Raw genomic sequence first — 13,579 nt, 5'->3', positions numbered from 1 at the left:
CTTCAGATGGACGCGCCCGCCGCCGCCGCCCGCGCTCGCTGCGACGCCTCCATGACAGCCCGGCCCGCCGCCCCGCGCCCGCCCCGCGCCGGCCCGCCCCACCGCCGCCAATCAGCGCAGGGCGCGGGCGCCAGCCAGCCAATCACAGCGCTGCCGGGGGCGGGACTACGCCGCCGCTGGAGGGCGGCGGTGGGGCGCGGGGGAGGGCGGCCGCCAGGGGGCGCCGGGGAGCTCTCCACGGTCCGCTGTGGGGCGGGGTGGGGGCGGCACGGGGCGGGTGTGAGGGCGCGGGGTGAGCACACCTCATACAGACAAATGTGTGCCTAATGTGTGTGAGCACTTGGTATACACGGTACTGTGGCCAGCTGTGGACTCCTCAGTACAGGACAGACGAGGAGTTATTGGAGAGGGCCCAGCGGAGGCCACAAAGGTGGTCAGGGGTCTGAGGCATCTCCCTTATGAGGAGAGACTGCTGGAGCTGGGGGATGTTTAGTATGGAGAAAAGACAGAGGGGATCTCATCAATACATACAAATATCTTCAAGGCAGGTGCCAGGAGGATGGTGCAGACTCTTTTCAGTGCTGTCCCGTGACAGGACAAGGAGCAATGGCCATAAACTTACACAAGAAGTTCCACCTCAACATGAAGAAGAACTTTACATTGAGAGTGGCAGAACACTGGAACAGGCTGCCCAGGGGAGTCATGGACCCCCTCTCTCTCTAGAGACATTCAAAACCCACCCGAAACCATTCCTGTGTCACCTGATCCAGGTGACCCTGCCTTGGCAGTGGGGTTGGACTGGATGATCTCCAGAGGTCCCTTCCAACACTAACAACTTTGTGATTCTATGATTCTGTATATATATGTTTCATTAATTAATAAGCTTTGGGCTAAATGTCGAATTTTTGCAGCACAGAGAATGCTCTGGCCCTGGACAATATCACTGTTTGGTGCAGAATTTGCTTTTCTTGATTGACATTGCAAATGACTTGCTAAAGGCTTAGCACTGGATGTTTGCTTTATTCCTATGATAACAGAAAGGGAGAAAGATTTTAGAAGAGCAGAAAAATTTCTGTCACAACAAAGCATGTTACCTGCAGGCCTCAGAAAGGAAGAACACCACATGCAGAAACAAAGCCGGAGAAGGACCATGGGCATTAATGGGCAGTAATTTGGACATCAGTTTGAAAAAGAATCTAGTGTCCTCCCTACTCTAGAAGGGAAAAAAAAAGCGAGCAAGTGAGAGAACAGTTCAATTTGCAATTTTTAAAAGCAATATATAACAGCCTGGGTGGCCCTTTGTCCCTTTGCACTCTGTGCTGGCAAGGTGGTGCACAGGCTGGTGATTGTTTTGTCTGCAAGCCTCAGAAGCAGAAAGATCAAAAGACAGCAGTTGGGAATTTAGAGAAAAGCAATCAAAATTCTTAAGCAGGCGATGGTATTAATTAATGGAGAGAGATTAAAAGATGTAACTGCATGTAAATGCTAAATTAGAAGTAAGTGGGGGTAAGAAAAAAAGAGAACTTTTTCAAGAGATGTGAGTGGAATGGAGGAATCCTTTTAAGAGCTTTACAAACTGTAGTCAACAGGAATTGGGAAGAAAACGAACAGAGGAAAAGGCATACTTATCATCCAAAATAAGGAAGCCTCTGTCAAGCCAGAAAAATAATTTAAAAATTGTGGGAGCAAATTGATAGAGTCATGGCGGAGTGTGCAAATCATATCACATGTAAATAAGGTACAACAGGGAACAGTTCTGTGCCAGAGGGAACATGGAGAGGCCTGAGAGACCTTCCCCCTTCAATCTCTGAAGTTTTCAGGGCAGGCAGCACGATGGATCTGCAAACTACATGGCAGTGGGTGCAGTAATGCTTCTATGGATGTCAAACACAGCCTATCCTCATTCTCTCCCAGCTCTGAATTAGGTCAAGACCTGGGACAGGGTCCTGGGGAGAAAAAAGGGAATTGGAATGGCTTCTGCCGAGACTTACCACCTGGACTATGGCAGATCAATCCTTGAATGCAAGCATAAGGCTTGCACTCAAGGGGAGTTTAGGCCCTGCCTGTCAGACCACTGGGATTCTTCTTTAAATAAAAATCTCAGTCTCCTGTGGCAAATAATAAATCTGTCTTGGTATTTCAGAAATCTGCCTTAGAATCATGAGGTATAAGCATCTAAGAATTAAGCAGAGAAATGAATTATTAAAGAAAATTTTACAGGAGTTCTTAGAGAATGAATCGCCCTTCTGCCATCTTTCATACCTCAGTACACATATGTCTTCAAGAACAATTTAATCATATTTATATTTTAAGAACATTCTCATGGCATAAGAAGGATTTAAGAAGGCCTGACAATGTGGCTGCATCCTGACTGCTGTTCTAGGAGTTTCACACTTTCACACTGCCTCGTGGAGGGAACATTTACTTGGCAGTACTTGGCTCTTGGGGACAGTGGGAACCAGCATGGTGTGACCTCAACCAGCACTTCTCACCGCAGTTATTTTCTGACTCCCAGGAAAAACCTAAGCCCTACCTCCCAAGGTAAAAAGTAAATATTTTGATGCAGTGTACCTGAAGCACAATGAAAAATAAGAATACCAATACCTTCTTTAAGGTTTCAGCTTTAATCTTTTGTGTCATGGGAACACAGGTCCAGGGACAATTTAATCTCTTACCTCTCCCCCTCTTTGGCCCCATTCTGGATGTAGGGAGAATTCTGGATCCCTTTCCCCACCCACGGTGTGGGGCGGCCCAGTTCTAGTTCCATTTCCATCTGAAGAACCATTCCGACGCCTTGAAGGATGGGGAAAGGGAACTCCAGGGGTTTCTTCAGGGGTCTTTTCTGGCCCTGAGCCTGGAGAGGAGAGGTGCTCCCCCCTCCCCCCCCCGCATGTGGCCCCATGGCCGGCACGGAGACAGGACACCGGGCGTGGAGAGGAGGCAAGAGAGAATTTATTGTTGGGGATGTTACATTTATAGGGTTTAGGAGGATTCACAGAGTAACCAATTAGAAGTCTCAAGGGGCTTACAGGAACACCCAATCACAGGAAGGGGTTAACAAGGACCAATGAAAAACACCTCAGGACACCTTCCCAGGACATTCCTGAGATAACACTACCCTGGTGAGTGTTGGGAAGAAGAAGCATGTGTTTGCAAAGAGACCACCAAAAGCCATTTTAAGACATGTTTAAACAACAGTTTTCCTATATAATGCAGGTTTAGTACCACAGAGAATGACTGCATGTCCATGGGGAAGAGAGATGTTGTTGTCAGGCTGGGATTTCTGGTGGTGCCCCAAACATAGCCTATGCCATAGAAAAGACCAAGCCTTGATGCTTGTTCAGTTTTGCAGCTTTCTTCTCCAAAACTCTCTGGTTTTAAAAGCTGTGAATGGAGAATGGTGTTAAGTTAACAATAACTTGTGTTGCAATGACTTAGTTCTCACTTTAGGGTATTCTTGTCCTCACAGCTGATCACAGTAGACAGCAGAAGGGATTTGTCACATACATGAGGGACTAATGTGCTACCCACCTTGAAGACACCTATGGTTTCATGTGGAATGATTGTCCTTCAGTGCCTGGGTCGCAGCTCTGTGGCACTGTGTGTCATAGGCCAGTGCTTTACTGTTGTGTTCACATCCTTCATTCCAGACTGAAGAAGAGATGTTCATTTAGTGTACAAATGGTAGCACTATATGGAAAAGATTGTCACTAGACCATTCTTGACAGAGTGCTTGGTCTGAATCAGCTGGATGGTTTTCAGAATTGCCATTGATAATATTTTGGGAGTCAAATTCTGATTTCAGCAAGAGATATGGTTGTAAAGTGCTGTATAATTTGATTCCAACCCTTCACTTCTCTTTTCCTATGTCCCTACGTGCAGAGGTTTCTTTCTTCTTGAGGCAGACTGTGCTCAGCAATACAGCAAAGAGAAACCTCATCTATATCTCAGCTGTTAGGTTTGGCACTAGAAGCAATATATATACATTAATACAGTGATTTCCTCAAATTTTTGATCTTGGTTTTAATTAGGCAACAGGTGGTATCTCCAACATGACTATACTTCTTTAAGGCCCCCAGCTAACTCAGAAAACTCTGTGTTGCATTTTGCAAGGTGGACAGGCGCTCCAGCTGCTCTGTGTGCTGTCTGTAGTGTGTATCTTACCTAAACTGGTACCCAGTCACCTATACAGATCCGGCTGAGAGTTACGTCAGGAAGGCAATACAGGGTATTAGACCAAGCAGTCTTCCAGAAAGGGAGGCTGGAGCGAACGGTGAACTCAGCAGAGAGATGCCTAAAGCATTTGTGACCAAATACCTGAATGTGAGCTGAGACCAAATTATTCAATAAACTGAAACATCTGTTCAAGCACAGCCTGAATCCTAGGTCTTCCTTGAGGTACTCTGACCACTGGGCAATGAGGTGGGGATGGTAAACTCCTGTTGACTGCTACCAAACTTACTTTATTTAAGCCCCTTCCTGGCTGCCATACTTCTGGCAGCCCTGGTGGGCTGAAACAACCCTGAAGCAGGGTATGCAAACCTGCTTCCTTGTACTGGGGTGAGGGTTCCAGCAATGTCTGCATGTCTGCTTCACAACATATCCCCGTCTCATCAGGACAGCAAGCACCACATGCCTTAGACATATGCTCAGGTTGGGGAAATTGCATGCATGAGGTAGCTGCATATTTAGGCTAAGTCTCCTAAAATGTGGTTCCTCACATTAGGTGACAATAGTGATCCAGACGTTCACCCTTCAGTCTAAAATTCCAGCCCTTCATACACAAGTGCACTATGGACAAACCCGATGACAAACTTTCTGCTTCTTTAACTGGAACCTCTTGTTTCTATCATCCTGCCAATAAAATTCTGGGAGCCAAATTCATTACTTATGTAAGAAAAAATATCGTGCAGAGTAGTGCTAAAACTGTAAGAGAGGTGGCTGGAGATGTGAGTCGGCAGGATCTGAAAAGTTTTGGCAGGATTGCTGAACCCCTGTGAGCTGTGAGCTTTCTTTGTCCTTTGGCATTTAAATCACAGTCAACAGCAGAAACTGTCTGCAGTCTGCCTGTGGACACAGACTGGGACAGAGAAGTCTGGTCTTGGGAAGTACCACATTTCTTAAAAAAAAATAGGCGTCTCTGCCTATTCACCCTGGAGAGTAAGGGTGACGTTTCATTTCCAGTGAAGTCAGCTAAGCCAGGGTCTTTATCCCTCTATCCATAGCAATATTTGGCTCACTAATTTTCTCTAGCTGTACTGTGAAAACAGGGAAATAAGGAAACAATGATAATGTTTGTTTACAACTTGTAAAAAATTTTACAAGTAATACTAATTTTGTAAGCTAATAAAGCATACAGTTTTATATGTGTATGTATGTATATATTTGCATACAATGGAATTAATTTATAGATTAACTTCCCTAAAATCCACACAGTAGTTTAGTAATGGAGAGACACTACAGAACACAGGTTCTATGCCACATGATGTTGGCATTTCTAGTGGGTATAAATAAGGCAGTTTCATAATTATCATCATAAAGGGAGTTCAGAGTATTTAAACAGTCTAATTAATCTACATCTTTCCTCACTATTCTGGTATTTGATGTGCAAGCTGCAAAATTTCCTTTCCTCTCTCAACTGCCTTGGTGCTCTTTCAGGAGTTTGAAAGTACTTTGACAGAGATTGCAATTTTCAGAAATTGAAACATTTATAGTTTTAAAATCAGTGGAAGTTGTGCACCTAGCTTTTAAGGCAGTATTTGCCAAGCTTGCAAAAGCTGAGTTTCTCTCCAAGAAGACAAACACAATTTTCTCCCTCTCCTGGCAGTTCCTAGCATGCATTTTAAAAGACCTGCATGTCTGAATTCATAAAACCATATGACACTCCTGCTTGCCAGTGCATGACCATCCTCTTCAGTAACCACAACCTGACATTCTGTGAGAGGCTGCCCTAGGCGGCATAGCAGATCTTGAGCAGTAAAACTTATAAATTTAATGTGCGGAATTTAAATGTAACAAAGTCAACTACTAGAGTAAAATTCACTGCCAAAGCAACATTTGCAAAATACGAAGCTGTCTCAGATTCACCAGAACAGTTGTTTAAAATCAACAGTTGGCCAAGATGAAAAAATGCATAAAAATACCTTAACATTAAAAATTAGCTCACTTAGCTTACTGTACTTTAACCATGCCATTATTAGGTAAAGCCAGTAGTGGCCATACCAGGATTGAACAGTGCTCTGTGATGGTGTGAACCTCTTCTAGAGACGTGTTGGGCATGCACTGTGATTTTGCTTACAATCAACTTGTTTGACTAATCCTTAAGCTCTGTTAAACTTTGAGTAGTGCCCTTCTGACAGCAGGAGCCTCTCCTGTCCCACAAGACTGTAGCCATTCTGGTATATTATAGATATGAAACTTTGAGAATAAGCTGCTCACCGTCTCTTTGCTGCCCTTTTTATACCCTATATAAGTTATTCCTCTGTTATTTTCCTTTCTTCGCTTCCAGGGCAAGGAAAAGATGGGCCCAATAGTGTTGATAAAGGTAAACAGAATTTTAGCTATTGAATTCACAAGATTTCCACGGTGGGTGGAATAAAAAATATAAATGGCATCCTCTGCTTTCCAAGGATAGAACAGACATTTCACCTACAATGAAACCTACTAGGCTAGTCATGATACTTGAGAATATACATATTTAACTCCCAAGCATTTGTACAGTACCCTAATTGCTAATTCACTGCGGAGAAAACCTACAGAGCCGATCAGTCAGGGAGTACTCTGGGCTGACAGAATGCCCTAAAGGCTCCAGGGGGTCCAAATCTGTTGGAACCAAACATCTATGTGGTAAAGCTACTTTTCCTCAAATAGATGGTAATAGAAAGGGGGTCCCCGGGGGTAATAGGATAAATACTCCATTTACCGTAAGCTGCAGCCAGCACAGGCACAGAGAGCAAACAAAACAGAGTACGAGTGCTAGGCAACGGTCTGGATTGCGGCACGCCACGTGCTGCCGCTCCCGCAGAAGCTGCTGAGCGGCTGGGAGCACGCCGGTACTATTTCAGTCCTTGGCTTTCAGATGCGAGTGCCGTGAGCATCCCTGCGTTTTAGTCATCTGCAGCTGTAACTGTCACTGGAAGTCTGCAGAGGCACGGAGCTGTTCAGACCAGCCATGACCTTTTACATTGCCATATATATCCTGAAACCATTCCATCTGTCAGAAAGAATCCCAGTTCCCAGTGGTTTCTGGCCACGTGGGTGTGTGTGTGAGTATGCATGCACCCTGTCACATGCTTACGTGCTTTGGAGAGTTCTGCTCTCATTTTCTGCCTTCTAACCATTTCCACGAGCAGCTGGTCAGAGTCAAGTGTGTGGCCTTTCAGCAAAGAGTTCTCTGGCAGTAGCTGCCTATTAAATTGTGACTAGGGACTTTTCTGTTACTCTATCTCTGATTGCTGACTCTAGCTTGACTCTGAAGAAAGGCAGGACATGGACTAACAGGGAAACTACTTCCAAGCCTGGCTTAATTCTACCTTAGTAGGCGGAGGGGTTTTTGGTTTTTTGTTTTTTTTTAATGACCCTATTCTCAACAACTGATTCTCAGTTCCCTTGTGCGGGGGTGTCTCTCCCTGTCTGGTGGTTTTCTAATAAGAAAGACTGGTGTCGTTTGGGTAGTGGTTCTTCTCTTTGTGGACCTGCTGTTGATCACAGTCATTCCCCAGGCATTGCCCCACATCCTCCCATCTGACAACCAACCAGCCTGAGGAAATCCCACAAGCTCTTACCACTTGCCTTTAACATCAGGGTTTCACATTTCTTTGCTAGTCTGCACCCATGTAACGAATTCCTTTCTTATCTAAGCTTCCTATTCCACTGCTGCAGCATATAAGCATCTTCTCCATTTTCTTCTGCAAGCTGAATTTCTGAAATATACTTTACTGTGTCTTCTTGCAAGCAGTTAGAACAGATTGGAGATGTTTGCTTGGCTTTTAATGCTAATTTATTAAAACTATTTAAAACTAGCTTATTTGAGAATTATAAATCTCTTGCATTTATGCCATTAGTACCTTGGGTATTCAAGTACTGTGTTTGGTATCTTGAGTACACCAGAATTCTGGCTGTCAGCCAGAGAGTGCAGGCAGACCATCCCCAGCACCAAATCTGAGGAAAAGCTGCTTTTTTTCTCCTGTTTTATGGTTGCACCAAATGAGGTTGATGTTTTTCTGAGATGGAAGAGCTGCTGATTTTACTTTACTCATTCTCTAAGGGATGAATGCAGTGCAGGGCATGGTGGCAGCCATATTTTGCACAGACCAATTTGATTGAGAAACATTTAAGATGTACGCCAGAAATTTTGTAATAGTATTATACTTTTAAGGGAAAAAAAAAACCAGAAAATGGTTTATTTCAGTTAATGTGTCTCGGCATTTTTTGCGAAAGTTTTTGTAGGCCTGCAGGCAGAACAAAGGTAAACCTAAAGTCACAACCAATTGCAGAGAAAGCCAAATACCCCATTAGGCACATGAAGTGTGTTAGCTCTGCTTTCCATTATGCAATGCCTTTTGTGACAAGATTTTGTAAATAAAATATGTACAGCCTTCTGTGACACAGGGATCACTGTCCTTCCTTAACAAATGAACATAGCAAATCATGGAGACATTTCCCAACACCTAACCTGCTATGGGGAGAGGGGGCTGAGAGTGATTCCAGAGAGTGTTTTTCCAGTGTGTTGCCTTACTGTTCCAGCCCATGGCCTCACCACCACCCTGCCTCATCTGTTTGAGCTCTTCGCATTTCCAACCATTAATAAATCACCTGCTTCAAACACTGTTGTTGAACCAGAGTACCACCATGCATCACCCACACCACCCAAGCCACTTTCATTCAAGTCCAGCATGATGCTCAAGTACTCTCCCCATCTCTGATCCTTTGTTCACTCCTGCCAGGATAAAGTGTACCAAGGGACACAGGGTGTTATCAAGGACACTCGTGACTTCCAGAGGGAGGAAACAAGGCAGAGGCTGCTGGCTGCAGAGTGCTCTGAGATGCAGGTGAGAGCATCCCTTGCAAATGCAATAGTCATGGCAACAGCATTACAGCTTCTGTAGTAGAACAGTAATTCAGCTTGAGACATAATTCCATATATTCAGTTTATACTCAAAACTCCTGAACTTATCTCTCCCTGAAGGCAGGGGAGGGTCGCCCAGCTTGATTTTCCAGCACTCACATCCATGACAGGTCACAACTGGATGACATTTCTTACGCTTTTCTCATAGAAGGATACAAATTTCTGTTCTTTGCCAGAGTATCCCTGCGTACCCTTGTGAGTGCTGCATTCTGCTACAGTGCTCAGGAAACTCTGCACGTACCATGGAGGCAGCTGCCTGGGAGAGGTGTAGCAGAGCTGCAGTCATCAGAGAACACAGCCTCAAACGAGTAACAGGAACTTCATTTGGCTGGAGTTGCAGCGTCAGCCGGCAGGTCAGCACACTAAAGCGTCATGGTAAGCCTGGCAGGAGGATGGGCAGCAGTCAGCAGTGACAAGGAAACACATTTTTGCATCAAAATGAGTTGGCAATATTTATTTGTAGGCACCCAGCATACAAGATAGCTGTCTGTGTAGCTCTTGAAGGCACTATGCAGCACTATGAGCAGACAGTAATACTTATGGGAACACTTTTTTCTGAACTCGTTATTGAAAGAAAATAATGTTAAAGTGTAAATGACCTGAGGACTTTAACTGTCAAAGACTGCCTGAGAAATACACGGTAGGATATTACCTGCAAATATGGGCTTCTCACTAGCAAAGCAACTGGTATGTCCCGGGGTGACACGTAAAGAATGATTTTAAAGAGGTGGAATAAAAGACTAGCAACAATGGTGCAGCAGCTCAGGAGCTCAAGGACAGGAGTCTCTGGGTTGCTGAGGTTTGGACCAAGCTTGTTTTTCCTTTTGGAAACACTCTTCTATGTAAGATCCCCTTGTTTCTCTTAGACATCCTGTTGTTTTCTTTTCTCTCTGTTTTCTTTGCATAATCCTCCCATTGGTGTAATTTATGGACTATATGCTACAGACACGTTGCCTTACATTTACCATTTTAAACATCACAGAAAAAAGTACATTTACACTGCAGGGAAAAATAAAAAAAGGTTATAAATACTGTAGACAGCACTTAAATGCATCAGCACTGGCAGAGGAACTACAAAAGCCTCCCACAGTTGAAAGTCTCCACCCATGCTCACAGTTCTTTGGGCAGCTCTGGCCATCCCGCTATGGCAAAGGGAGCAGAGGGGAGCAGAGATCCTGTCCTATCCTGCTGACAGTGCCCCTCCTCAACCTTCAGGAGGACAATCCTCCCTGTTGTCCATAGGCACTACTCACAGCACTGGGAACACCAGGGATGATCAACTGACAAACATTCTAATGCTGCTCAGGACTTTCTACCAACCCAGGCACCAAGACTGGCTTCACCAAGGGCACTTTACAAGGGCTGTGGACACTTGACAGCCCCTTGGCTCTACAAATTTACTTTCCTGCAGCACAAGGATACATGTAACCTGCATGCGGGTGAAGCATGTGGTGTGTCCATAACTGATTCTTGCTCTAAGTTTTTGAGACACAGATACACAGATGTAATTCTCATTAAAAAAAAAAAAAAAAAAAAAAAAGAGGAAAAGAGAGCACAAAACCTTGTGTCCAAAATCACACAACATAAAATATCACAGCAGTTGCAACTGCCACCTCCCACAGGCATGATGCTGAGCAACATGAACAACATATTAGGTGCCGACCCAGACGTTAAAGCCCCTCTCACTGCCTTTTCTCTTCAGCAAGGAACAATCTGTTTTGTTGAGAGCTCACTCTCCTCACATTTGGAATAGCCAGATTTCAGTGTTCAGAATGTAATAAACTATCACATTTAATATAATTTCAACCAGAAAAAGCAAAGATTTCCAATGCTATTTTAGTAATTACATTCCACCAATACAAAACCATAGTGATACCTATGGCGAGCTGGTTTACTGACTCACTACCAAGTACAGGAGGAGAAAAGAACACTGAAGATCTGTCTTAAATCTGTTCAAGTATTCTTGAGAACCAGAATACATGAAATGCACAAAATACACAAAATACAAATAATCCAAACTGATGATATTTCTGTGGCTCTCCTTTTCCAGCCTCAGCTCAAAACACTTGCCTTGAAGACAAATATATTCTCTCACACTATTCTCTACAGTATAATTGCCTAATATTTTCCCTTAAAGAACATGCCAAACAAAGTTTAGTCAGAATGAGCCCAGAAAATGTTTCTTAATGTAAGAAAACTCATCAGCAAATGTTTTCTTTATAGAAAAAAACCCTTCAAATGTAGTAAAACCAAAATATCCTTGAAAGGCCTATTTCTCAAAGCAGCAGCACATTTCATAGAATGCCTTTTATAAAGCATTGATTTCGTTGTGATAACAAGTGTTCCTCTTTTGTTAATATTTTTCAGTTTCAGCTACAAGATGTAGAAAGCTGTACATTGCTAATGAAAAACAATACATGCCTGCCAGAGCTCACAAGATAAAGCCAAACATAGCTAGGGTTTCAGTTTGGCAGCATCTTGTACCTCTAAGCAGACACAGTGACAGGCATGCCTTTGTATATGGCATGTGTTCAGCAGTGCTTAATTAACATGCCTTGACAGAGAACTTTACCATTAGTTTTGTCCAGTAAAGAGTTTCCCTTCCTTCATAAAACAAGAGCAAGGAATATCACTTCTGCTTTATTACAAATGTGGTCTACTTTTACAGTTTTTCACCATGACAAATGCTACAGTTTCTGTTTCATTCTTTCCTCCCTCTGTATCACTCACTGTTGCCTGTATGTAGAGTCATGGAAAATTTTCTCTGCTTGTTTCACAAAGTCAGGGCTATCCACTTACAGTGCGTTAGCAGCCTGCAAAACAAAAAAGTCCTCTGGGTAAGCGGGTGTTCAATGGCCTCAGAAGAGTTGTAATTTATGCTGTTAAAAGCATTGACAAGGGAGGCGAAAAACTGCAACACATAACAGGATTAATTCAGAAAATTTTGTCAATAGCAAAACAGTCTATGCTGAGCCATTCACAATATTACTTTATTTTTCCAAGACAGGTTCACTACAGGGCATCACTGCAAAGATTATTCCAGATTTAACACAAAATTTATTCTGCAGCAGGATGAATCTGGATGACTCCATCTGCATCACTGTCAGCATGCAGAATCACAAACTTAGATAAAACAGCCTCAGTAGTCTCATTACTGCTGCAAACTCCTGAAATGCTGCTTATAGGCTCTCTAATTTCAGCAAAGACACCCCACAGTTTGTTAATTGGCTTGGACTCTCCCAGACCTGTACTCAAGCTGTTAGCCTTCTGCTGCTGAGGGTGGTTTATCTGGAGTTACTACTGCCCATTACAAAAAAGACACACATATAAAAATGTTTTTATGGTGACTAATGTCTGCTTTTTCCATTCTTAAAAAAAAAAAATCAGAGAAAGAAAAAAGCAAAAGAACCACTATTAGGACAATGTGAAACCAAGAATTCCTTGCCTGTCTTTGAACAACAAACTTATTTCACTGGATGAAGCTATTACTCGTGCTAATGAAAGAAGGCAGAAATGCTGAAATAAAAGCTGACATTCAGAGTTCCCAGAGTGTGAGCTCAAAGCTGAAAACTCTCCTGCCTGCAGTGGGGACAGGCGCTTCCCATGGAGGCCCATCAGCCACCACCCATAGGAAAGTCCATCCAGGACACTAGAGCTCTTCTTGTAGTTCCTATGCTGCAAAGGGAGGTGTTCTGCTGAATATATTGGCATAGAGATGGCAGGGTGGAAGCTCATCCATCTGCTGTGTGATTTGTTTTTTCACTCAAATGAAATCGGTGACTCTCAGGCACAGGGTCAATCCCACTACTGGCAGCACTATGCAGTCAATGTGTCAGCTCGGGGTGGGGGTGATACAAGGTGCAGCACCTGCAGAAATTGAATCATCAGACTTTTTGCTGTCTGTTTGTTTATTTCTTTTATTGTTTGTACAGCTCGAGCTGAAATTACAGGAGTATTATCCCTTTGTCCAAAGACATTGGAGGAGCTGGGATTTTTAAATCTGCTAATGCTGCTCACAGATCTGAGCAACACCCCCCAAGGGAGAGCAAGGCAGGAGGGTCCTGTCAGTTTCAACAGTTGCCAAACCAATTTAGCTGTAGCATGAAATTGCAGCAAAGGTTCACACCCTTCCGATAATTCAGACAACTGAATTGGCCTTTAAATTAAACCGGGTTCCAATGCTCTTTCCCAGGTTACAGAGGACACCCAAGGCAGAATCAGGGCTTGGATGGTAAGGGTGGTGGTACCTACACAGAGAGATGTGTTTGCCTGCCATAAATCCACAACTCCCATTCCCTCTCCTTCTCCTCCTCTCTTTTAATCTCTTTCCCCCTAAAATGCAGGTTGCTGCACAGTATCCTGTCTGAGGAGAAATCTGCAGGGTCACTAGTGGGTATCACAGCATTTCCCCTTTGCTAGCCAGAGAGGTTTCTGACATGAGGCCTTCTGGGT

Source organism: Corapipo altera, unplaced genomic scaffold (genome assembly GCF_003945725.1).
Source record: "Corapipo altera isolate COAL_440 unplaced genomic scaffold, ASM394572v1 61286, whole genome shotgun sequence".
Classification (NCBI taxonomy): domain Eukaryota; kingdom Metazoa; phylum Chordata; class Aves; order Passeriformes; family Pipridae; genus Corapipo; species Corapipo altera.
Note: the sequence above shows the minus strand (reverse complement) of the source record.